Genomic DNA, 26,044 nt, shown 5'->3' on the forward strand with positions numbered 1-26,044 from the left:
AAATAAGGATAAGTGGGACTTAATGGCTTTGCATTTTCAGGGCCGTTAGATCTGAAGACAAAAGCAGAAATGGGTCCAATACTGAACAAAAGAGGCAGTGCCTAAAGAGATTGATGTTGCTGTACAGGATACTCATCAACCAACTGAAATTAAAAAAAAAAAAAGAAAGAAAGATATGTACAGAAGATAGAAGTGGCAGTTTCATAACTTGGTGGGTGCCTTTGTCATCATGGACTTTCAATAGCACCTCTTGCTTCTGTGGCTTCTGTACTATCAAATCATTGGTCTGAAAATGTCATAGATGTATCGGTGCCCTACATGGATCCTAGCCCCAGTAGAAAGCTATGTGGAAAGACGCCTGGAGCCAAAGGAAAGCCTTGACAGTCCCTGAATCATGAGGCTAGAGTTCCCTTCACCTGTGGTTCTCTGGGAGTAAGATAATTGATGGAAATAATGTACTTAGTTGGGGTGGGGGAATCGGAATTAAGAGAAGGGATGGTTGGTAGTCATTGTCCTACGAATATCATCATCATCATTATTGACAAACATTTATCAGGCACTTCTTATGTGTCAAGCACTGTGCTAGGTGCTGGGGATACAAAGAAAGACAAAAACAGTGTCTGTTCTCAAGGAGCTCACCTACTAATTCTCTGTTGTTTTTTTAAAGTCTGCCTTTTGTAATATATCTTCTTAATTTATGAGCATGATAAAGACAGCTGAGTGAAAAGGAAGCAATTTTTACATCCCACTCTTTTTTGTTTTATTTCATCACAACTCTATTCTCTCCATAAAAATCCCTTTTCTGGAGTTTGGTATTGGGTGAATCAGGGCTCCATTTTTCTGCCATCTCTACAAAATGATTTTTTCCCTTCTGTTTTGAGACCTTAGAATTCTTCTTTCTATGGCTAAGTCTTTTTCATTCTGAATCCCAATTCATTGTAGAGCACTCTATTTTGTACATCTTATTTCTCATAGAGAGTGCTATGGGATAGCAAGCAAGCAAGCAAGCAAGCAAGAAAAATGCAAGGCTTGCCACAAGTTTTTTTTAAATTTCTTAATGCATTTTAGAAGAGACTGAGAATAAGATGCTAAGAGTCTTTCAATCTTCCAAATACAGGCAGTTCCAACAAATAAATGTCAGACATATGTACCTCCTTTACATACAAATGAGCACAGATGCATTAACACTTCTTCCTGCTAGCCAATCTCATTCTCATGGGCTACTTTCATTCCCACCTTTCCAGAGCCCCTCTATACAGAGTTTCAGGGTCTATAGCAACAAGATACATCAGGAGACAAGGAAAAGGGAGTTAGAAAGGGAGGGAAAATATTATCCTACTGCTACTATTTAAAACAACACTTTTGCTCATCTTCCCTACAGGATACTCCATCCCTGTCACCCATCACCCCATTCTGCTGGAATTGTTGTTCTAGGAATCACTACTAGTAGCTTAGAGCTTCAGAATTCAGGTCGAAAAGGGGAATTATTACTGTCAGGGATGTGGCTAATGAGGTATGTTTTTGCCACCATAAGCTGGCACCCAAAATGGGTTTTCCCATAGATACACCATTATAAATGGTGATCAGGTTTCATAGTTCAGCTACATTCTGGGTTAAATAGACTTCTGTGATCCAGTCTAAGAATTTAATCACCAATTTACAACATGGTTTCTACATAAAAAATGATTTCCTGGTTTGAAACAACTGACTTCCAAAATCTTAGAACACAGCCCATTAGTTAAATTGGGTATCATCTACACTTTACAAGCTCCTGGGAAACAGCAAGCTTATCTTGGCTTTGAAGCAATGTCGAAAATCATCAGGAAAGCCTCAAGAGGTAGAATCTTTGGCTAACAAATCCCATGTGCCAGTTCCTTTTACCAAGTAAGAAGTGTTTAACAGCAACTTCCTACAGTCACTTAAATATTGAGGACAACAGGTGCATATTAATACAAGGTGTCAATTTGCTAAATATTCTAAGTAGAACAATATTTCCAGAATTTGGTGCTCACCTTGTGGATACCCATCATTAAACCCACCACCATGAAACTTCATCTACTCTACTTACATGGTAGTAATAGATGTTCCAAAATGCAAGAGGTATGGAATTGTGAAATATAGTGTTATTTAGTCTGACTGAATCGCATTTCCCTAAGTGGATCAAAAGGACATGATTCTATAGTTAAATGTGATTAGAATAGCTTCAAGAAAATTGTAGTCCATTATCTCCACTTGAAAAACTCCTATTTTATCCACTGATATTATGCTACCAATCTAGTTAATTTCCAGATCTAACATTTTCAGTTTCACTGGGCAGAAGATTGCAGAAATTCCCTGAAATGAGTAATCACGCATACGAGGGAACTTTGAGGCTCTGCTTACTCTGTAGAGTGCCTGTCTAATTAAGGCGTCATCAATGGTTCAAAGTCATCAGCAGTTTGTGAAGCTGGTATTTGAACAGCGTTAAAATGGCTCTATAAATATTGTCCAAAATGTTTATTTTGAAGAACCAAAGGTTCTCAGTGATTTGCTCTCCTCCCCATCAACTGATTACAGTAAAAAAAAAAAAGTCTTAGAAAAAATATGAATAACCAAAATATCAGAAAGAAATTGGATAGGTTAATAAGGCCTTTAAAAAAAGACTGGAAGGCCCCATCCCCCCACTTTAGAAAAGAATTGTAGTTTGTGAAAGTGGTATGTTCACACTACTGGTGAACTGCAGAGGCAGTCAAAGGCATATAAAGGCTTATAAGAATGGCAGGGAGAAATTATTCACTTTAAAAATCAATTAATAAGAGATCCAACTTACTCTCTTATATAAAACAGGCCTCTTGATCTAAGATCAGGCCAAGAGCTTCTAGATGACAGAAGTTACAGATGTCCATGGAATATCTGGGTACCAAAATCTGCCATTAAGAACAGATCTACAAACAAGTGAAAAGAAACATTGGCTTGATTGATAAGCATTTGCAGACAGCAAATCAAGTCAAAGATAGCTTAGTGAGTCTTTCCTTGGCTCTTGAGGGAAAGATGTCCAAAAGCCTCATGGGATATCTGTAGAACAATGCATCATGGAGGCAAACTTAAAATAGCACAAACAGATTTAACACCAGTTTTCTCAGATATTAGTAGTATCCCCGGGAAAGGTAAAGGTCTTGTACCATCACTCTAAAATTTAAGGACTCTGTGAACTAAACGATCTGTTACCCTTCTGAAACACAAGTTGTATTTCTTTACCAGAAAAGGGAGGAGGAGCATTCCTAGGGTAGCTGTCCAACACATCATTCACATAGGTTTTTAGTCCCTTTGTGACACCGTCAATGGCTACTGCTACAGGACCTTCCCTAGATGTACATTTGCCTACCAGAACATAGATGTTCCCAGTAACTAGGAAGATCCTACTCTTTTCTCATTTTCTTTTGCTCCCTCAAAGATTCTCTCATATTTGGAACTCATTCTTGGATGCAAACCTGGGGAATTCCTTATTGCCCTCATATCATTTCTTTTCTCTGTTCCCTGAAAGAGTCTGTGTCCCTTGGTCCTGTGCAGCCCTAGCTATTTCTAGAAGACAAGTTTGTGCAGCAAGCTACATGAAAATCTTCACATAAATCATCAACCCTTTCCCTTCCTGCCCCACCCCAACTCATACTAATTAGAAACTATAAACCTTGACACCCTAACTGAAGAATTTCTGGTCTGAAGATACAGATAATAGTTTCTTTTAGTAGAAAGAGATGCTGGATTTGCCACCTGGTAGGTTGAGGACTTTGTTGTATGAGTGAGGCCTGGGTCCCAGCCTGGGCTTATGGTTATCAGTCTTGAGTTTAGACTCAGTTTCCTTGGCTCACTCCTACTTTCCTTTGTCACATTTCTTATCATGTTCTTCTCTTAAAGATTGTATATTCTCTGTGGCTCTGAGTTGCAATTTTGTATCCTCACCTTCACATAAGACAGTATGATCCTTGGGCTTGTTTGGGTGTGCTAGGGGTACAGTAATGGTGACTGGAGACCCAAATATGTCACTGGTCTTCCCACCAGGGTGATTCAAATGATATCAAGCCTGCACAGGAGTAGGCTCTTCAAAGATCCTTTGACTCTTGGAGGATTTGAGGCTTTAGGTGTATTCTGAGGTTCCTCAGATGCTCCAAAGATATTAGATGCCATTCTATTTTGTTGTTTTGAAGGAATAACTTCTTCTGGAGTTCCAAAAAGATTGCTTGAGTCTCCTCCAGGGGCTTTCAGCTTGCAGCTCTTGTTCTCCCACCCAGTAACATGTGGGTGTGGCAGTGGCCATGGTAGTGGTTGTGGCAGTGGCCATGGTAGTGGTTGTGCCAGCTGTGCTGGCAGGGTCAGCCACAGAGGCACTCCTCTCACCCTGCAGAGCAGCATTGCTCCCACCACAAGTTTTTTAAAGGGAGTCAATAAATCACTGTATGCTACTCCAATACTTCCATTTGCAGGTTGCCCAGTACAATCTTGGCTTTTCCATTGGCTCGATCTAAAGGGAGAAGAATCCAAGCCACAAGTAGCCAGGGGAGAGATGTCTGGAACAGGTGGCTCCCCTCGCTGTATTGTTATTTATATGGTTCAGGGCCTATTGCAGAGGAGAGACCTTAGCTCTTAGATTTCCCCTAAGGTGATGCAACTTCCTAGGTTTTTTTTTTTTAAAGAAATAGTACAACAAACTGATGGTTCTCTATTCAAAGCATTATAATAGAGGGGGAGAAATGCATCATACAATCATTAGACAGAGGGTTCAAACCTTCAGTATGTCTCTTTTTTTTGGTAAATATCTAATAAGGGAACTATACTTTATAGAAATGTAAAGAAAGCCTCTCTCTGCCCCTTCTCACTTATATTTCAGGCTCATAGCTGTAATGACATTTTCTAGCATGCAACACAGCCAACCTCAGAGCACATCTTCCCATAGGAAAATGGGAACCACTTTACATAATTCTACTTTATGGGAAACTTTTCAGAAATGCATTTATTATGCTGCTTGGTGTTACTGCTAAATCCAATAAGATGGAAAAGATATTTCTAAGACGTAGAAATGACATGGAGGAGTCAAACATTTTGTCCAATCACGCCAATTATTGAGAAGCTGTAAATCCTTTTCTTTGGCTAAATATTCTTGTAAACAACAGTATTAAATTGCACTCCTCTAGCAATGACAGTAACAACCAATAGGGATTTTTCTGACCAGCAGGTTCCATAGACAAAAGCCAGTCTATTATTCTTAATCCATTGGAAACTACCTTTTTCACTTTCTTGGAATTTCAAAAATATCCTTCCTGCAGAACTGAGGAGGTGGTGGTGGTGGTTTGTGCCTGCTTGTATGGGGAGGAGTAGGGTGTGGGGTATGAGGTAGGGAGGAAGAGAAGCCTCTGGTGTCCTGATTCTATGGCAGAGTTGGACAAGTCCCACTGAAAACTCCGGAAACTACTTGTCAGGACTGGAGTCTTCCCTTATCTCAACAGTACATTCAAACTGACTATAGGCCTTAGTTCACAAATAATATATTGTTGTCAATGTTGCTTTTTTCATAACTTACATCTGTCATTCAGTTGGGGGAGAAGTTGCCATCTGTGCCACAGATTTGAGATGAACTAATGGGCAGAATTCGTATTATCCTACTTAAATTGGGATGCATTCAGAAAACCGAACTTATTATCTGATTCCCCTCTCTGCCTGAGTAGTCAAATAGTCCTCAGAGATTACCTGAATTTAAACAACACTGAATTATGAGTGTTACTGAGGGGTGGGAAAGAGACTTCTTACTAGTTTTAGACTTCCCAAATCAACTGAGCTCCAGTCAAAGCACCTTATTTCCAAAACAAAAGAAAATTAAAACCATTCTTTCCTGTCTGTTATCCATAAGCCCCTTACCTGACCTCAGGAGACTGCAGTACTTTGTAAGCAGGAACTCAGTAATCCTCTACTACTTAGGTGAGATAGATATGGCAGGCAACCAGCCATCTATTAAGTGGGGGCTTGAGGAATGAAGATCACGGTGACTTGGTTGAAGGAGACAGGAGAAACAAACGGTTCTGAATCTCAGTTCCTTTTGCATATGATGTAATACACACTGCCCATATCAATTATCCTTATCCCAGTGAGCAATCCAGAACAACAATATCATTTTTCATTGGCTAAGTAATGTACTTCAAAGTCAAAAAAAAGGAAAACAACAAATCTGTCTACAGGCCTGTCAGTTGGATGGTGTTCACAAGCCTGTTTAAAAAGGATAATTAGCTTTGGCCTTCACATCCCCACTGTACTACTGGGATACCTTCTTGTGCTTACTCTGCTTCTGTCCATAGGTGCTTTCTCTCACAATCAATATTCTGCCCACTCCATTTTTCACCTTGGCAACTTAGGTGTGGAACAGAAATGTTGGGTACTATTATGCAGATTACAGCCTTTCTGTAGAAAACTGAAATTACCTGTTTCAAATGAAACCAGAATATGATGTGTCTTTAGCTTTGCCTTGAGAAGAAAGAATGCCATATTGCTCTTCCTTGAAATTCTCTGTCAAGCAGTGGGCAGAAGGTAGCTCACATTGGCTTGGGCATACCCACATGTGTTAGTTTTCACTTTTAAAGGAAAAGGAGAGTTTTTTTCTTTAATATGGAAAGTGGTAGGAGCCCCTAGAAAAGCTTAGCAGCCAAAAGAGTTGTAGCTGAGATAAACCATATTGACCTACGACATGATAGTAACTTTAGTACTGAAACTGAGTATTCAGTTCATCAAAAAAGCTCCTCCACTACTCCATCTCTCCTTTGGCACTGTAGCAAACAGACCATTGAGAGAACTTGTAAACCAAAGGTGTCAGACAATAAAATGTGCTATTAAACTGATAAAGGATCTTTTGCATACAAGCATGCATCATTATGGAGCAATATTTCTTTGTACTTAGAATTTATTGGCTCCGTATTGAACACCAACAATGCTCTTCATGAACTTTCAAACATATTACACCATGAACTATTAAACAGGATAAAATTCCAAGCGTAAATTTCTGCTATCTCTTCCTGAAGCAGATATACATCTCCCTTTTGAAAAATGAGGTCAAATCCCAAAGAACAGAGTTTTAAAACATTTAACCCAGAGGGAGAAAGTTTTAGTTTCCACACTGTAAGTCTTCGGCTGAAGGTCATGAAGTTCCCTCAAATGATACAATTACCAAAACAATGTGCATAGAAACTATGAAATTAGGTGATTAATAAGAGTATCAGTGGAAGGATGGTGATAGCAAGCGCTCAGTCAAAGGCCTTTGTGTTCAGTAAACAGCTTGCAAATTAACTGTGTTAGAGCTGGTGAAGAATTGAGTTTTTCATCTTTTCATCCTGCATTTAATAGGTTTCACATTCTTAAGATAACACCTGCTGCCAGCTCACCTGTAAATTGTGATATATACTGACTACCAGAAAGCTCCAGAGCAGAGACAAGCGCCCACTTGAGGGTGGCAGTAAAATGCCTAACTATGGCTTCTCCAGGTTTCCAATGAAGTGTAGCAGAGTGAGTTACGGGGTTCGCTAGTTACAGAACAGTAACTGCAGGATTCAGAACTAGCTCTAGTCTTACAAACACTGATGATTTCTGGCGCTAGTGAAATAAATGCAAAGGCACATTCTGGCTTTCACTTTCAACTATTCCAGCAGGGGCCAAAAATCATCTCAGCCTATTTCCCCTCTCAACAAATCATTTGTAAAAAGACTAAAGACTATTTGTTCTCAAGTTGACCTTAAGCTTAACCTCAGCCTAGGTAATTTCATTAAGCATTATATCTCTATTCTTTGGAATTGGGTCGTGTGGTCTTGTTAAAATATTACAATTCTGTTTCCTCTATTTTCTCAAGGGAAGATTGTAGGGATTAAATGGATATTAGGCAAATGGGTTAATGTTATCTCTATGTACCTATTGATAATGATGGCAAATACTTAAGGGACAAATTAAAAAGTTGATAAAGTGCTTGGCTTTGGACAAAGGAAAACCGAAGTTCCAAACCTGCCTTGGACTTTTCCTAGTTATCTGATCCTGGGCAAGTAACTTCTCTCTGCCTCAGTATGCCCATCTGCATGATAATAGCATCTATGTTACAGGATGATTGTAAGGATCAAATGAGAATATGTATGGAACATTCTTTGGAAATCATAAAGCTCCATATAAATGTTAGCTATGATTATTACAGTTATTATGATCATTGTTAGGTGATGATTGTTAGGTGATGTTAGGTGAGCTAGACCTAGAGTCAGGAGACCCGAGTTCAAATTTGATTTCAGATGCTTACTAGCTCTTTGATCCAGGGCAAGTCACTTAACCTCTGTCTGCCTCAGTTTCCTCAACTTTAAAATCAACATAATATTAGCACTTACCTCCCAGTGTTATTATGGAGAACAAATGAAATATTTCTTATGTACTTAGCACAGTGCCTGGCACATAAAAGACACTTAATAAATGCTCGTTTTCTTTCCTTCCTTATGTTTATGCCTATTTCTTTTCTTCAGTTGATTTCAATTGGTAAATAGTTGTTGAACAATTCCTATGTCTAAGGTCCTGAACTAGGCACATTCTATGTATAAAAATGAATAGGACTTTGTTCCTGTTATCTATGAGGTTACAATCTAAGAAATGCTTGAGATAATTAGTGATGGAATTAAGCCTTCAGCATCCTAGTACCCTATAGTGAAAGGACCTATGTTTTTCTTGGTATGAGAATTGCTTTCATTTAATTTAGATTACAATCTATCTGTAATTTATACTGTTAGAGAGCTGCCTGAGTCCCAGAGTGGTTAAGTGACTTGCCCCCGGCCACACAGTAAATGCCAGAGGCAGGATTTGAACCCAGACTTTTTGATGGGAGCCTGGCATATCATTACACATTATACCATAGTGGGACACTGCCCTATTATTAGCCTGACATAAAATAAAGCTTTATCTTTTCTCAAATACATTTTTGTGGAAAGGTTTGGGTATCATATCATATGAGCCTCATGTTCAGATGTCAAATTTGTTCTCATAGGATTGAATGACATTGGTGAATATTTTTATGTAGCGTTTGAAGGAAACCATTTTAAAGATTGAATTATACCATTATTTTCAGCCAGTGTTGCCAGACAGAGTCACCTTGGTTAGAGAAGCATGTCTCTGACAGGAACAATTTATTTCAACAGTTCTTAAGTTCAGGCAGTTGTACGCCAGGTTTGGGCACGGCAGAACTTTTCATATCAATCTTTGGGAATATGTGAGACTAAGCAATAACAAACGAGTTACAAAAGGAATACTCTCTATTTGGTCAAGGAAGACCAGCACAGGCACCATGGGGAAAAAGTGATGTTGTTTGCTAATGTTATAGTCTTAATGAAGAAAACACACACACACACACACACACACACACACGGCATGTGGTTCAAATAGCTGTTGAACAAAAATGGATGTTTTTATTACAAAAAAAGCCTGACAGTTGGACTTTAAGAGAACGAAGAATAAACACCTTTACAGAAGAGGTAAAGAGGCAAACTATGTTGGTGGAACAGATAAAATTTAAAATACTACATATATAGTATATATACACATATGTATATACGTATATACACTATTATATCATATACACTTTGATGATGTAAGAAATATTAAAAACATGTTTAGTGGCAATATGAGAAAGAAAGAACTTAAGTAGTCCGTAATGGAGAAGAGGATATGGCAGGGATTTTTGTATCAATTTTCTATATGACACACAAAATAATGCTGGCTTAGTTCGTTAGCTTCCTGCTAAGGTCATGCTTTTAATCCCAATATAAGTGATTTGCTTTTTCTTCAGGGTCTGGCTAGTCATCTTGCTAATGTGTCCTATTGGGCCTGAGCTCAGGCATGAAAATAAGGACAGCTCAGTCCAGCTCACCACCTCTGCTGGAAAATCATTCCAAAGCAAACAACATTCCATTGATAGGAAGTCCGAATCATGATTTTCATACTTACGTAGGGTCACAGTTTCCAAGGCTAGAAAGATCTCGAATTTAACCATGTCCTTTTTCTGATGAAGAATCTAAGGCTCAGAGAGGTTAGGTAATTTGCTGAAGGGCACAGTTAATATACAACAAGGTTGGAATTCAAACTTGGGTCCTCTGACTTCAAGATTATCAGTGACAGAAGATTTTTACTAGCATTGTCAAATGATGAATAATTCCCTTTTAAACTACGGGGTCTAAATTGAAAAGTGGCACTTTTAATTTGTTTATTTTTTTGGATGGGACACAAATTCTATATAAGTGTTCTTTCTACTTACGCAGTCATTGTTCATTGCTTAATTACATGGTTAATGCTATGGAATACAATAGTGAATGCATCAAGATGTAATTATAGGATAAGTACTTGGTAATTTCAATTCTCTAAAGTGAAGAATGAATGTTAATTACCTTTGAGTATATTACTGTAAGTGCAATTATCAGGTAATCTTGGAGAATGTGTATTATTTGGATCTGAATTTCTTAAGGAAATCCCCTGTAGCTGGGGGTGGGGGGGGGATGGTGGTGTAGGATGCTACATATTCTTTTGTGCAGTGACAGAAACAAAGACTAATCAGAGAAGCCAATTCAGCTGTCACCTACCAGTACCCCTCAGATAACCTGGCCTCATATTTAATTTTTCTCCTTTAAAAGCTCAACTCTCAGCAACCCACACTAGCTGGGAAATATGGGAAAGGTGCACATGGAATGCATATTGAGTTCCTTCTTTTTATTTGAATCTGTAGAATGCTTGAAGAAGCCAAGCCCATCAAATATAACCTCTCATCAGCAGTTTTTGCATTTAAATATGAAATCATAATGAAGTGTCCAGGTGGCAAAATTTTTTGCTCTAGCAGCTGCAGCACCAACTGAAAAATTCAAAAGCAGAAGCCCAACAGATTAACGGTTCCCCATAATATTATCTCTGTAACATGCAATTTGTTCTCAGTGATAATTAGATATTTAGAGAGAGACATAATTAGAGAGAACCAGCTTAATGCTTTTATTTTTTGTTTGCTGAGAATCTACTGCCAGGCCAGAAGATCTAGTCAGGGAGGACAGTGATTCTGCTATCCAAATTAGCAGCCAGTGAGCCACGTAGAGACCTGGTTTTGAAAGCACCCTCACAAAGGCAGATCTTTTATATGGTTAGTTGATCTCTCACATCCCTCTCCCACCTTATCCTTCCCTACCCAACTGGGACAGGGTTCCTTTCATAAATATGGGTTATCAACACAAACATAGCTCCAGCTTTAAAATGAAATGAACCCAAATAGATGTTCTCATTCTGTTCGCAAAAATGGAGAAAACACCCACGGAAATAAAGTCCAGATGGCATCAGCTCTCTTCTTTTGCCTCTGATTCCTTCGATGTACTGGTGCCTTACTCTGACTTGCTTTCCCCCCCTCTGTTAGGGTATGGTCTTGCCACCCAGCAAGCCTCTCAAAGCACATAGTTTTTCTCCATTAGGATTCTATTTCCTGTGTCAATCATCAGCTTTCCCCCCCTACAAACAGAGCATATACCAAGCAAGCCTGGAAAATGACATTCTCCGCATTTACATTATACCACGGACTGAGGAAGGTGATTATCCAAAGACTAGCTGCTCTGCTGAATTGGGCTTGTTTTTCCATCCAGGACCAGAGATTGTAACCCCAACTAGAATGATTAAGTTTATGCCACAGTATTCTGCTCTTGGCAATTCATGGTTCTTTCTATTCAGAAATTCCTGTCTAGCTATATAAACTAAATCACTAAACAGCCCAGCTGAGATCTGGAGATAGCAAACACAGGAATGTGTCCTGGCTGACAAATGCAAGGGAAAGCTATTTGTTCCTGTGTGTTGTGGGGACTCTCTAGGTTTACTTAAAAAGAAATATTCTCAGAGCCATGTTTTTTTGTAAATTTACACACACACACACACACACACACACAGAAACACAAACATTACTATAATCAGCTTTGGCTTGAGGCTTGTCTGAAGCACTTATTTGCTATACTTAAGAGAATGGTAATAGGAAAAGTCTGACTATTGCTCATGTACTGGAACAGACACCAGTAGAGGCAGGCAGCCCAAGGTCTGTTTGGAAGCAGTGTTGGGGGTAGGGGTGAGGAGGGAAGTGCCTGATGGGTATTTGGGAAAAAGAGAGTGAGAACTCCAGGATTTTTGCATGTGCTCAACTCCAGCATCCCTAGAGTAAAGAGGGAGAGAAAAGAAATGTGGATGTAGGACGGAGTGAAGTCCTTTGTTTCATTCCCTGGACTGTTCCATGGACCAAACTCTATCCCACAACCTTCCCTTTCAAAATAGACCCTTAGCAGGAGGGGGTTGTAAGGGCTTCCTGTGTCAAATGTTAACCTCATCCAGTCTTCCAAAACAAAGCCCAAACAATGGGCAAACATCAAAGTTGAGCTTATTATAATCCAACTGCCTGGGTCACGCGAAGAAAATGGAAGACACAAAGATGTAAAAGATATTGTTTATGGGGAGCTGACAGATGGAAATTTCTTTTGAGTCAGGGGACAGATTAAAGCAAAATTAGAAGCAACACTAACATCAATAGCATAGGAGTGAAAAGTGCATACAGAACATACTAGAGTGAAGTAATCAGACTGGGAGACCCAAGCCCTGATTTCAGCTAAAACACTCGCTGAAAAGTATATGAAAAGAGAGCACCAACAACTCCTGAATCAATAAGGAAAGTTGTGATGAAAAAGGCCCCAGGTCATCTATACTGAAAGAGGCATAGCTTCCAGGAATAAAGATATAGTCCCATGGTATGCCATCCAGGGCATACTTCACTTGAAATGTTATGTTTGCTCTGGAACCACAGTTTACAAAGGGCATTGATTAGCTGGAGAGTTTCTACAGCAGGACAACCAATATGGGAGCAAGCCTTGAGTCCAGTTGAAGGAACTGGGCATGTTAATCCAGGACAAGAGAAGACTTATTGAGGTGGGTGGGGGATAATTGATAGTTGCTTTCAAGTATTTTAAGGGTCATCACATAGAAAATAGATTAGACTTGTCTAATTTGTCCCATCGATAGAGCTAAGAGCCATGGGTCAAAGTTGAAAAGAAGCCAATTTAGCTTTGATTTCATGGGAAAAAAAAACAAACAACCAACTCCTTCCTAATAATTAAGTCCATCCATAAGTGAAATGGCATATGTTGGTAATTAGTGGATCCTCTCTTATTGGAGGATTTCAAGCAGTCACAAAGTTAGTCAGTCAACAAGCAGTCAATAAGCATTTGCTTATTAAAAACCTAAAATGTTGTCATTGTCTGGGGATTCTCTTCCAAAATAGGCATTGTTTGACTCCGGACATTTCAGCTTTCTTGTATGGGACCGTAGTCCTTCCCCAAGGTTAAGTAGGACCTGGAAAGTGAGTCCTTTAAACCCTGTACAAGCAAGAAGGGTGAAGGCAAAGAGTAGAAGCTTCCTGTCATGTTGGTTTCAAGGTCTTCATATCTCTGAAATATCCTAACTACTAGTCCAATGTTCATTCACTGTTAGGTCTTAACCTCTGGCTTCTACACATTCCTTGGGCTTAGATTTTCCCTTCGACTTAGTTCTGTCCATTGTTCCCCGCTTTGCCTTGCTTCATTTGCTTCCAGCTTGTCTTCCTGATCCACAAGGGCCTGGTGGCCCTGACTTCTTTGACAAGATGCTTTTTCTTTCTATCTGAACATTGATTCAGCTGGTATCTTTTGCCTTCTCCCCAAATAAATCCATTCGCAAGCCTTTCCTCTGTTCTGGACACATATCCCCCCCCAACACTTTACTTGAGATGGGCCCCTATTCTTGATCATCACACCCTTTGCTCTTCCCAGCTGTCTATTCTCTTCTCTCTGTGTGTATCCACTCTGAACTTGTAGAAACTCCCAGTTTCTTCTAACTATGCCCTCCAGTATCACCATCTGGGGCTCTCAACCTCCTGGAAGGAACAGCTTGATCCTTTGCCTCATGGAGCTCATATATTTTCCTGCATGGAGCAATTAAAGACATTCTCATTTCACAGTGCATCCTGTTCTAAGATGTCCAAGCATCATCCTTTCCTGTATAACATTTACATATGTAAAACCCTAAATTTACATTTGATTATATCTGCCTCAGGCCTGACTTTTTTTCTGGGTTTCCAACAATGATATTGTTTTTTTGGGGGGGAAGTAGCTTTAATGTAGGTGGTTATCTGGTGCTCTACCTGTCTTCCTCCTCCTCTGGTGGTTTTCTTCATCTTCATCTTAATATGATTTTAAGAGGCCATAGGCAATGCAGGTAGGAGATATGGAAGAGGATAATGTATACACAGTTGGCTAGGGGTGGGGAGGACGCACAACTGGGGAGGAATTGGGATGTGACTGATAGCTAAACATGGACCAATGAGTCAAGGGGTCTGTAGTACACACAAAGGACAAACCCAAAATAGGGTTTTGATCCTGTACTACACCCTGGCATGGAGTCCTCAGGAAAAACAAAAGGAATCCTGAAAGTATTCCTTACTTCCAAGAAAAGTTTGACTGAGTGAGCAACTTGGAGTAAGACTCCTGATAGAATGGTGGAGGAACACGGTGAGGAGTTCTCCCATTGCTAGGGAGCTGGACAATGGAAAGCATGGCACTGTGACGCTCTCTTCCTGAAGGTGTGGAAGGCTGCAAGTATAGTAATGCAGAAGAGGAGGTGAAGAAACCTTGAAAGCCTGCATAGGAGGCCTCTACTTAGGAGCCCACATGGGAGAAGTGGAGCAAAAGATACCCAACATGTGCTGTAAGTGGCTGAAAGCAGACGTGGTAATGGGGAGGCCTTGTGACTTTGATGGCTTCTAATAGATTCCATTTTCATTTACTTCAGTTCAATAAGCACTTGTGAAATACTATATGCTAGGCACCATTGTAGGTACCAGAGGTACAAAGATAAAGCCAAAATCCTCCCTAATCTCAAGGAACTTGTATTCTACTTGGGGGAATGACACATATATCAGTAAGCTAATACAAAATATATTAGAATCAAATGTCAAGTAATTTTTGGATAAGGGATCAGTAACAATTTGTGGTGGGGATCAGGAAAGGCCGCATGTAGGAGAGCACATAATATAGGCTTTGAAGGGATATAGGGATTCCAAGAGGTGAACAGAGAGTATTCCAATCATGGGAAAGATGATGGTCAAAAGTTCAGAGATGGAGAAATAGATCTGGGAGTTATCCAAGATGAAGAGATGATAATTTAACTCGTAGAGCTGATGAGATAGTTATAGAAACAGAATAGTAGAGAGCCATGGGGTATACCAATGCAGGGGTCGGGGTAGGACATGAATGATAAACCTGTAAGTGACACTGAGAAGTGGTGGTCTGACAGGCAAGAGGAAACCGGGAAAGAGCAGTGTCAGTACCTCTCTCTCTCTCTCTCTCTTCCCTCCACATATATATATATATATATATATATATATATATATATGAATATATGTATATGTGTATACACACGCAGTGGCCAATTGGTGAGCAGCTACCTACCTACCAACCTATATCTCATTTATCATGTATTCATATTTTTCAGAATGGCCTTTGATGGGATCCTTCATTCTTAGAGACTCCAATTCTCAAGTTTTCTAGGTGCTACTAAAAGAGTGCTCAAGAGGAAACTGACACCCAGGGAGGTAAATACAGTGTCCTGAGGATACACTGACAGAAAGTTGTAAAGTATGAGTTCAAAGGGCTTAGTTGAAATGTATCTAATTGCATGCTTTGTTAATTTATTGAGGTCTTAGTACTTTTTGCTTGCTTCCTTCCTTCCTCCTCCCTCTCTTCCTCCCTCTCTTCCTCCCTCCCTCCCTCTCTTCCTCCTTTCTCTTCCTTCCTTCCTTCTTTCCTTCCTTCCTTCCTTCCTCCTTCCCTCCCTCCTTTTTTCTTCCTTTTCCTTCCTTCCTTCCTTCCTTCCTTCCTTCCTTCCTTCCTTCCTTCCTTCCTTCCTTCCTTCCTTCCTTCCTTCCTTCCTGGGAGGCTACCTACCTAAATCCCACTGACCATGTTTTTAATGTAACATTTGATGGGAGTCTTCATGCTTGGAGATTTTGTCTCAAGTCTTCCATGAAAATAGCATGGAAATATATGTGACTATTGATCTTGGCAGGCAACTACATGGCACAGTGGATAGAGCACCAGGTTTGGAGTCAGGAAGACTCATCTTCCTGAGTCCAAATCTGGCTTCAGATATTTACTAGCTGTGTGACCTTGATCAAATCACTTAACTCTTTTTGCCTCAGTTCCTCATCCATCAAACGAGCTGGAGAAGGAAATGGTAAAGCACTCCAGTATCTTTGCCATGAAAACCCCAAATGGAGTCATGAAGAGTCAGACATGAATGAAATGACTAAACAGAAACAACAATTGATCTTGGAGCTATGATGCAGAAGTGATCTTTCCAGACTAATGAACCTGTGCAGAAAGATCACGTGACTTAGGGCCAGAGTCCCCAGCACTCTAGCCCCAACTCTACACTGTTCTGATTGTGCAGTCTTAGACAAATCCATTAACTTCTGTGCATCTGTTTGCTTATCTATGAAATAGAGTTGGCTTAGATGACATCAACATCCAATCTAACTTCAATATTCTATGAACACATGATAGTATCTAAAGGTATTATACATAATTTCAATGGTATCCACTAATGTATATATGAGTGTATATGTTTATATATGTGTATGTATCTGTATCGACATTTAAATATATAGATATAAACATATAAAAGAGAATAGCAAGTGAAAAGTTGTAACACATTATGAGCGTATACTAGACATTTGAGTTTAGCTTTGTAATTGTTTATAAATTATAATATTTCCTTCATTGGCTTCCTAGCTTGGTTTCTTAAAATACAAATTCTGTTTTCCTGGGTTTCTAATGGTCAGACCCACCAGGCTGGCACTATTCTTTTTTTTCCTTTTTCCATTTAATACTCTTCTTTTTAAAGTGAAAATTATTTCAGATAGATTATTTCACCTGAAATGTTAGGAATGTCTTGAACACTGTTAAAAAAATAAAAAGGCTTCCTTTCTAGGAAATGACAGAATGGGTATCTAATTAAAGAGCAGGAATTTGTAGCTTAGATTTATTTAGAGCACAGGAGATTAAAATTCAATTGACTAAACACTTAAAAACATTATAAAAGACATTTATTTAGAAAGTTTTACTTCTGTCTATGCAACCTGGGCTTCTCTGGGCATGCTCACTTCTAACAAAGAGATACTCTTAAGAGGGGCCTTTTGAGTATGTCCAGCTTGCCTAATATGAAGCCTGGTGCATCCACTACCACGTGGGTGAGGTAGTCCCTTTTGATTGGCTGCCTGCATCTTTAAAACTTACAAAACTGAGCAGTTCACCCTTTTCAGCTGTTCTCTCTTTCTACTGCTCTCCTATCTGCTGAGCCTACTAGAAATGTGACTTTTGATCAGAAATATAAGAGCTCTGTGCTTTAATTTTCTCATCTATAAAATGGACAATAGTTAATCATACTAATAGTACTTGTATCATAGGGAGGAAATTGCTCTCTTAACCATCAAGTACTATGGTGAACTCTTATTATTACTTAGGAAGGAAGGTATGGAACAACTTTCCCATACTCAGGAAGATAACTATATGGAAAAGAGGAATTATGGCATTGGTAATAGAATGCCTTCTGTAGACTCAAGACTCATGTTCAAAGTCTGCCTTGGGCACATACTAGCTGTGTGATCTTGAGAAAGTAACATAACTTTTCAGTGCAGTATCCAAGGCAACTTTAATGACCATAAGTTAAAGAGGAGTTGCTGAACTACATTTGAGAATGGAGTTTCAACCCTGGTCAATCTCTACACCAGTGACATTATAGGTTTGGACCCTTCCACCTACCATCTCCTCCACCACCACCACCACCACAACCACCACCACCATCATTATCATCAACAACAACAACCATCGAGTGTAAAAAAGGCCACAAATTAAAAGTAAGGAAGACACACTGTCAGCAAGACATTGCAACTGATTTCAGAAGAGGGATACAACTACACAAGTATAGCATTCCTGGATTCATTCAGTATAAAAGCAAAAAGCCCTGTATATTTTAATACCCCTAAGGCAGCTTGATGGCACAATGGATAGGGTGCTGGGCCTGGAGTCACAAGAACTTGAATTAAAATCTGGCCTTAGTCATTTACTAGCTGTGTGATCTTGGAGAAGTCAGTTAACTTCTGTCTGCCTCAGTTTCCTCAACTGTAAAATGGGATAATAACATTATCTTCCTCATATGGTTGTTGTGATGATCAAATGATATTTTGGTAAATACAGTAAGCACATAGTAGGCACTTAACAAATGTTTGTTTCCTTTTAGATGATTAGCTTTACATTTTTCATTTTCTTCAATGTGGGAGGTAGTGAGGTTGGTGGGAGAAGACTATGGCAAAGAATGAAGGGAAAGTAGTTGGAACTGGAAATATATCTTAATGGGATGAGGATAAGAGGATCTGACCTGGCAGGTTTTAGGAGGAAGCACCTGCAAACTAGTGATGGAGCCCATCTGTGGGTTTCATTTTCCTGCCTTTCCAACAATTCACCTGCAGGTACTGCCTGTATCCAAGATGTATGAACAACTAGACAAAAATCATTCACATTTCTGAATTTCTTAGGTAGGATTTCCCCACACCATTTCTTCCAAGCACTTTGCTGCTTGGGCATTAATGGAATCTGAAAGTAAATGAAACAATGAGATGGAAAGGGAGAAAGTGATCCCTCCAGCAAGCATATGTATAGTAGGTATTAGGCAGTGAATGAACAAATGAATGAATAAAGTCAGTAAATATTGCTAGCATAATTCCCTCTGTCATTTGTAGAGTTCAGGGCTTTAGACAACAATGTGAAATCAACAAAGTTTGCCTTCTTTAACAGAACCTTCCCTTTCTGCATCCTTTTTCCTTCTCATTGCCTCTCCCTCAATGCCAGTGATCCTTTGTTGTCTTTGTGATTTTCCCTATAAAAATCTACTTTAAGAAAGGCTATAATGCATCCACATATTGAGGTATTGATGAGTAATAATGGCTTAATATCTTACCTGCTCTCTCCTCCAGCATTTTAACGTTCTGACAGAACCTTAAGTTAACAAAATAAATCTTTGATGATGCAATTTTAATCACTTTGAAGTTGACATATTTTTGGCAGAGAGAAAGACCTTGGGATCTTCTTATACAAAGTGGCTTTATAAAGTTGGTTCTGACTACAAATAGAATGGGTATTTTTTGATATTTTGCTTTGGGAGTGGGGCAGGGGGAAAACAAGTTTGGAAACCGAGTTGGAAAAACACAAAATCATAGAGCTAGATCTCTATCATGAAGTCTGACCCCATCTTTTTATAGATGAGGAAAGTAAAGCCTACATAGACATGTCCAGTGTAGAACTACTATTCATAATTCTGAGATCAATATTGTTATCCTCCAATGATTGACATGATTGGAAACTGGGAGAGTCTATAACTGAAAATTTGCTGTACCTTTTCTATGGTAATTTTCCTTCTCCACAATGACACAAGTAACCTTCCAGGAGTAACAATAATAATAATAATGATAATAATGATAACTATAACTAAATTTCTATTGCACTTTAACATTTCCAAGGTGCTTTGCATACACTCTCCCTTTTGATTATACCAGAATCAACCCTATGAGGTAATAATTACCATTATTATCATTCTCATTTAAGGAAACTAAGATTCAAAAAGTTTAAATGACTTGTCCATACTGCTTTAGGAGAAGGTCCCAAAACCCCTCTGAAGCCTTGGGTTGGTGGTATCTGCAGATGAAAGGTCAGTAACGAAGCTAAAAAGGTGGAGGTTGCAATGACCTTGTGCTATGGACTTGGCTCGATGCCTTATCCACATGTGTTACATACATACATACATACATGTATGTCCATATATGTATATATGTATATGTGTATGTGTGTATATGTATGTGTGTATATATATGTATATACATACATGTAATGTATATTTATGGGAGAATGTTCTCCAGGGTGATGGGGAAAATGTTTTATTGCTACTTTTCTTATCATGCCATTTTCTTAAATGCCATGGATTTAGAATAATTGTGTCCTTTGTCTGACCATTGAAAGTAAACACATCAATGAGGGCTCATGAGCTATAGTATTCATAGATGTGGAGTCCCTGAAAAGCCTGAACTTGTGAGAGCCATTTTATTCGTGGGGGAGGCATCATGTGATCTGAGGGGTGGTTATTCCACCGACATATGCAGTAAGTATAGAACTAGAACTCAGGTATCTCCTGGCTCTGAGTCTAAGAATCGTCCCATGTACCATGCTGCTTCATATCAGAAACTGGATCACTGCCAACTAGAAGGGACATAAAGTCAAGTCGATAGGCAGAAGACAATTTGACACCTGTCCAATGAGTCTTTCACATCCGGCCTATGTGTCTTCATCAATTGTCTCCAGTTGTTACAGCATTATTGTTCCATTTCAGGTTACTTATCTTATAGAGTGAGAGACAATGAAAAGCTACTATGAAATATGATCAGAAAATACTTCCTAAATGACCCAATAAAGAGCTCATAGTGCTGGATTTTAAGAAAAAGCCTTGATGCTAAATAACTCCAGTGATTCCCAGAAATCAAGGCTTCCCAGAAATCCCTCCTGACATATAGTGCATGTCTGATTTACATAAACAAATCGAGCAGAGATTTTACTCAATGAGCTCTTCAAGATTTATCTCTGTCAAATGCTAGGAAAGCTGGCAAAGTGCAGCATCTGTATTATTCAGGACTGCTTTTTGACCGAGGCCCCTGCAGTCCTGATATAACAATATCTCTAGGAAACTGCAAATATTCACTTGATTTCAATTAGCTGCCTCCACACAGTCCATTGGCTCTTCAGCCAGCCCAGAAAACATGATTTTTAACATTGCTTAAGCTGCATGACTTGACAGATAAGCACTGAACTCCTACCTAGTCATTACTGAGCAAGATTGGGGTCTTTTGTGTTTTATCAGTTTACCTGCTGGTATTTATTTAACATGATTTGTGATGGACTTTAACTTTTTTTTTGTCAGTTAGAATTTCAACTTGATATTAATTTATCTTTATTTTCTGATTAACACAATGCTTCTTCTATAACCCAGCACTGAGTTTGTCTTTGAAAAGGTGCAGCTAAATACAAATCTGGGAATTGAATAGTCCCAACTTCTGAATGCTGCTTTTAAGCTAACACAGTCTCTAGCAAGCTTTTGAACCTCTGACAAGAAAAAGCAATGACATCTTTCTGTCAACATTTTCCTAAACCACAAATTGCTCATGCATTAGGATTTTTCTAGAAATGGCATAAAAAGGTTATGAAGAAAATATATTCCTGAAATGCAGGTCTGCAAGTCAGGGTAATTTCAGAGTATAGCACATAGGCTGAAAAGATGACCGATGCAAGAATTGGATTTAACTATAGATGATAACCCAATTTTCTCCATAGCCCTGTAACTCAATAAGTCTTTAATGGCTTCATAGATAAACAGATGGATGTCATCAAAAGGCACGGGATGATAAATTTGATTGGTGTCTGAATGATTTTGCACTACTTTATCCCCAAAACAAGTAGCAAGAGAAATATGCAAAAGGCAAAAGCAACAAAAGACTCAGCATGGGAATTTAAATTGTTTGATTAGAAACAGTTGTATTTTCCCAGTGGCATAATCCTAAAAGCAACCAGGATGTCAAGGGACAGAAAATTCAATATATCTTTTTAATGAGGATTCTTCCTTTGAAGATTTACATTTTGGGGGTTTGGGTTTATTTGTTCTATTTATTTGACTCTGCTTTGTTTTATACACATTTCCAAATATTCAATTAGAGTTTGTTGGAAGATTATGACTTTCAATTTTCTGTAATAGTACAGAGTTTATAGACTCAAACCTCAGCTGCCCTATTTTTGTTGGTCAAAGGAAACATGAATTCTTTGACTGTTTCTTCTCCATACACAGGAATTTTGCAATATTGGGGCTTCAGGAAAAGCTTTGGAATAGATTTTGAAAATCATGCACAAATTGCATGTAGCATCTTAGGATGTCTTATAATTTTCAAGGTGATTGTTATTGGTTAATTGGTTGTTACATCCTCACTGACTAACCTGATGTTAATGACAGCTCAGCTAGACCCTGACAGGATCACTGGAAAACACAGAACTCCTTTCTTTTCCTCTTCTTGCTCTGCTGTAAATTCTCAGTAGCAGAGAGGTCTAGCAAATATTACAAAGTGGGGGTGGCTGCTTGGGGAAAAAAACCCAAAGCTATAAGGAACACTATGGAATACACAGATTGCTGTTTGATTTCTTCTTTGCCTACTATAAGCATCTGGCTGGGGTGGGAAGACTTCCAGCTGAATGGGACAGTGGTTTTAAATACCTTAGTTTGGGTACAGCCATATTTTGGTACAAATGAATTTGTCTCTCTGTTTTTTATCATAAACATTCATAGGCTCCTAGATCTAAATCTGCAAGGTATGTCAAAGGTCACCTAATCTAAACTTGTCATTTAGAGATGAGGAAATTGAAACCAAGAGTGGTTAAAGGACCTACCCAAAGTCACACGGGCAGTAGGTATCAAAGGTGAGATTTGAACACTCAGTACTCTACTCCAGAGGCAATCTTCTTGGGTTTAGTCTCCTAAGATTTTATTCATACACAGATCTGAATGTTGTTCTGACAGAAGTCCAAAGAATCTGACAGTCTGTATAGAAAGATTCAAGTCAAACTCTATACACTGGCTAATCTATAGATGTCACTATGATGTGTCCAGAGGAGTCCAAAAGCAAGACAGAAGAGATATTAAATATAAAAAGAAGAAATGCCTTTCTTATTTTGGTAGCTAATATGAAAAATATATTGGAGAAAGAAGAAACTGGAATCTGAGAGTTCTGTAAGAAGGCTATTGAAATAGTAGAGAAAGCAGGTATTGAGAGTAGTAACAGAATGAATGGAGACAAAGAAAAATACATGAGGGATAATGTGGAGACAAAATCAATAGGATTTTACAAATAACTGGATGTTGGGGATGGTAAGAAATGTCTCCCATTCTGTAGAGAGAGTCAAAGATGTCTGATCTTTAAGCGTGAATACCTGGGGGTGAGGAAACTCTTGTAAATAGAATTAGGGAAACTGGGGAGAAGGACACATTTTTGGGTAGTAAGATTTTGAGTTTAAGGTGCTAATGCTACACATTCAGTCAGTCAACAAATATTTGTTAAGTGTCTACTACTTGCCAGGAACTGTGCTAAGTGCTATAGAGTAGAAAGAAAGGAAAAACAAAGAAAGAAACAACAACAATAACAACAAAAACAAAATAAACAAACAAAAACCAGTTTCTGCTCTTAAGAAACTCACAGAGAGATGTTCAGGAAGAATTTGGAGATAACGGAAATGGAACTCAGGGCTGGCTACAGGGAGTCATCAACACAGAAGTGACAATTTAATTCATGAGAATGACACGAAAGTGAAAAGATGAAGAACCTCTGGACTAGAGAATAAAATACAAATTATTAGAGTGTCCTTTAATTCCCTATATAATACTACTATTGCTACACTATTCCCTTTGATCTTTTTCAATGAAAAAGAAAAGTAAGGAAAGAAAGGCATGTTAGTGGGCTGAAAACTCAGTATGAGTCAATAGTGTGGTATATGGCAGTTTTCCCCTCCCTCCACCAATCCAACATAATCATAGGTTACATTAGAAGAGACATGATGTCCAGAAAGAAAAAGGATTGAACTGTTTTACTCTGCTTCCCAGTCAGACCCTACCTGGACTGCTGTGTTTAATTCTTGGTTCAACAGTATAGAAAATGAATTAATTAAATAGAAAGTGTTCAGAAAAGGGGACCAGAATGGTGAAAGACCTTAAGATCATGTTATTTGAGGATCAGCTGAAAGCACTGGGCATGGGTATCCTTGAGAAGGTTCAGGGGTGGGGTTGGAGGGTGACTAGGATAGTTGTTTTCAAATATTTGAAAAACTATCATGGAAAGAGGAATTGCATTAAATAAAATTATTTCTCTTGACACTAGAGATCAGATTCTGGAATAATGTGTTGCAGAGAGGTAGATTTGTGCTCTATGTGAAGAAAAACTTCCTAATAATTAGAGCTATTCAAAAATAGAATAAGCTGCATTTGGCGACAGCATGGAATAATTGATAGAGCTCTAAATTTATGAGTCTATAATCTCGTACCCTCCAGGGCTGTCATGAGGATCAAATGAGATACACACACAAGTCATGTACATATGCATATGCTTACATATATGCTTGTGTGTATCCTATATCATATATGTTATACATGTACACACATATATGAATCTATCTATAAAGTTTAATCATGTGTGTACATGCTGTATCCTGCCTTTTAGATTATGAGCTTCCTGAGGGCAGAGATCATAGTATTTTTCATGCTTTTAGCTCTATTATCTAGTACAGTGACATGCACATAAGTAATGAATATTTGGTAGTATAATTTCTAACTCTTCAATGACAGAGAATCTAACTTCCCTTTGAGTTGAGTACACAGGACAAGACTAGATGGGAAAATGTGGAGCGTTTCTAGACCTGAAAATGAATCAGTCATGTTAATGGCCCTTATTCCCTGGACTAAATTTTGCTTGTGAACATTTTCAACAGAAACAATAGATTAATGGATATAGTTATCTTAGATACTTCCCAGGGGTAGAGTCAGGGTATTTTTAGGAACCCTAATTGGAAAACTTCATTTTTTTCCCTTCCAAGATCTTCTACTGCTTTTAAATATTTCAATCTCAAAGATTGCCAAAAAGCCTCTTTCCCTTCATCTAGAATGGGCACTTGCCAATGTGCAAATATTTGTGTTTTTTTTTTCCTAGAAACTTGGGCTAAAAGTAACAATCAGCATCTAAAGAGAGATAAATCCTTGAGAACTTCAGTAGCCCACCTTGGAGTAGTCACTTCTGCTCTTGAATCTGGTCATTGGTTGAGTGGAGAGATCAAATGTCACTCAAATCAGGGGTAATCACACCCTAGACAACCAACTCATTCACAGCTGTATATAGTAATTCTGATGTCTGATACACAAACCACAAAATTCGCTTCAGAGCTTAAGACAATTCAACCTAGGGAAAGGAAGGGTTGGTAGGGACTCCAGAAAGATTCTTCAGACGCTTGGACATAAAGTTCCATTAAGGGAGAGTCCTCTGGTCTCTACCTTTACCCTCTGACCAAAAAGCAGGAGTTTCATAACTGACTATCAATAAGAGGACTCTTGTTTTCCAAGGTCATAGGGTCATAGGGCTACAACTGGAAGCAACCTCAGAGATAATTGAATCCAACCTCCTTATATTGAAGATGAGGTTAAGGAAGCCTAAGGTTAAATGACTGCCCAGGAACATTCTGGTATTAAGCATCATTAAAGCTGAAAGTCATGAGTTCTGATCCTGGTTCTAGCACTAATTAACTATTTGACTTTACTTATATACTTAATTATATACCTCAGTTTGTTAATTTGTCAAAGAACGATACTATCTGCCCTAATTCATAGGCAGGAGATAAAATATATACTAGATATAAAATCACTTTTAAAACATCAAAATCCCTACACAGAGGATACTAATAGTAGCAACAGACATTAATTCATTGTTTTCCTATTTTCAAAGCTGACTTATGTCATGTAATTTGATCCTTCCAACAACCTTGTGAGGTAGGCAGTCTAGTTTTTAATATCTTTACATATGAGGAAACTGAGCCTGAGAGTGGTTAAATAACTTGTCATAGTCATGTAAATAGTATCAGATTCTAGACATGAACCCCCTATGTGAGAAAATCTGTTGGGAAAATGGAAAGCAGTCTGGCAGAAATTAGATACAGGCTAACACCTTATATTATACTCCACAGTACATTTAAATGGATATGAGACATAGATAGATAGATAGATAGATAGATAGATAGATAGATAGATAGATAGATAAATAGATAGATACACATATATATTATGTGTGTGAGTGTGT

The 26,044-nt window shown here is 38.6% G+C and overlaps 1 protein-coding gene and 1 pseudogene across 1 annotated transcript in view; both read right to left on the bottom strand.

The window, feature by feature from the left end:
• ATRNL1 (attractin like 1) overlaps positions 1 to 26,044 on the bottom strand; it is a 1,198,805-nt gene that overhangs the window by 74,868 nt on the left and 1,097,893 nt on the right.
• LOC110209588 (jupiter microtubule associated homolog 2 pseudogene) lies at positions 3,722 to 4,389 on the bottom strand (annotated as a pseudogene).

The sequence above is a fragment of the Phascolarctos cinereus genome, unplaced genomic scaffold, assembly GCF_003287225.1.
Source record: "Phascolarctos cinereus isolate Bilbo 61053 unplaced genomic scaffold, phaCin_HiC Scaffold_3;HRSCAF=262, whole genome shotgun sequence".
Lineage (NCBI taxonomy): Eukaryota > Metazoa > Chordata > Mammalia > Diprotodontia > Phascolarctidae > Phascolarctos > Phascolarctos cinereus.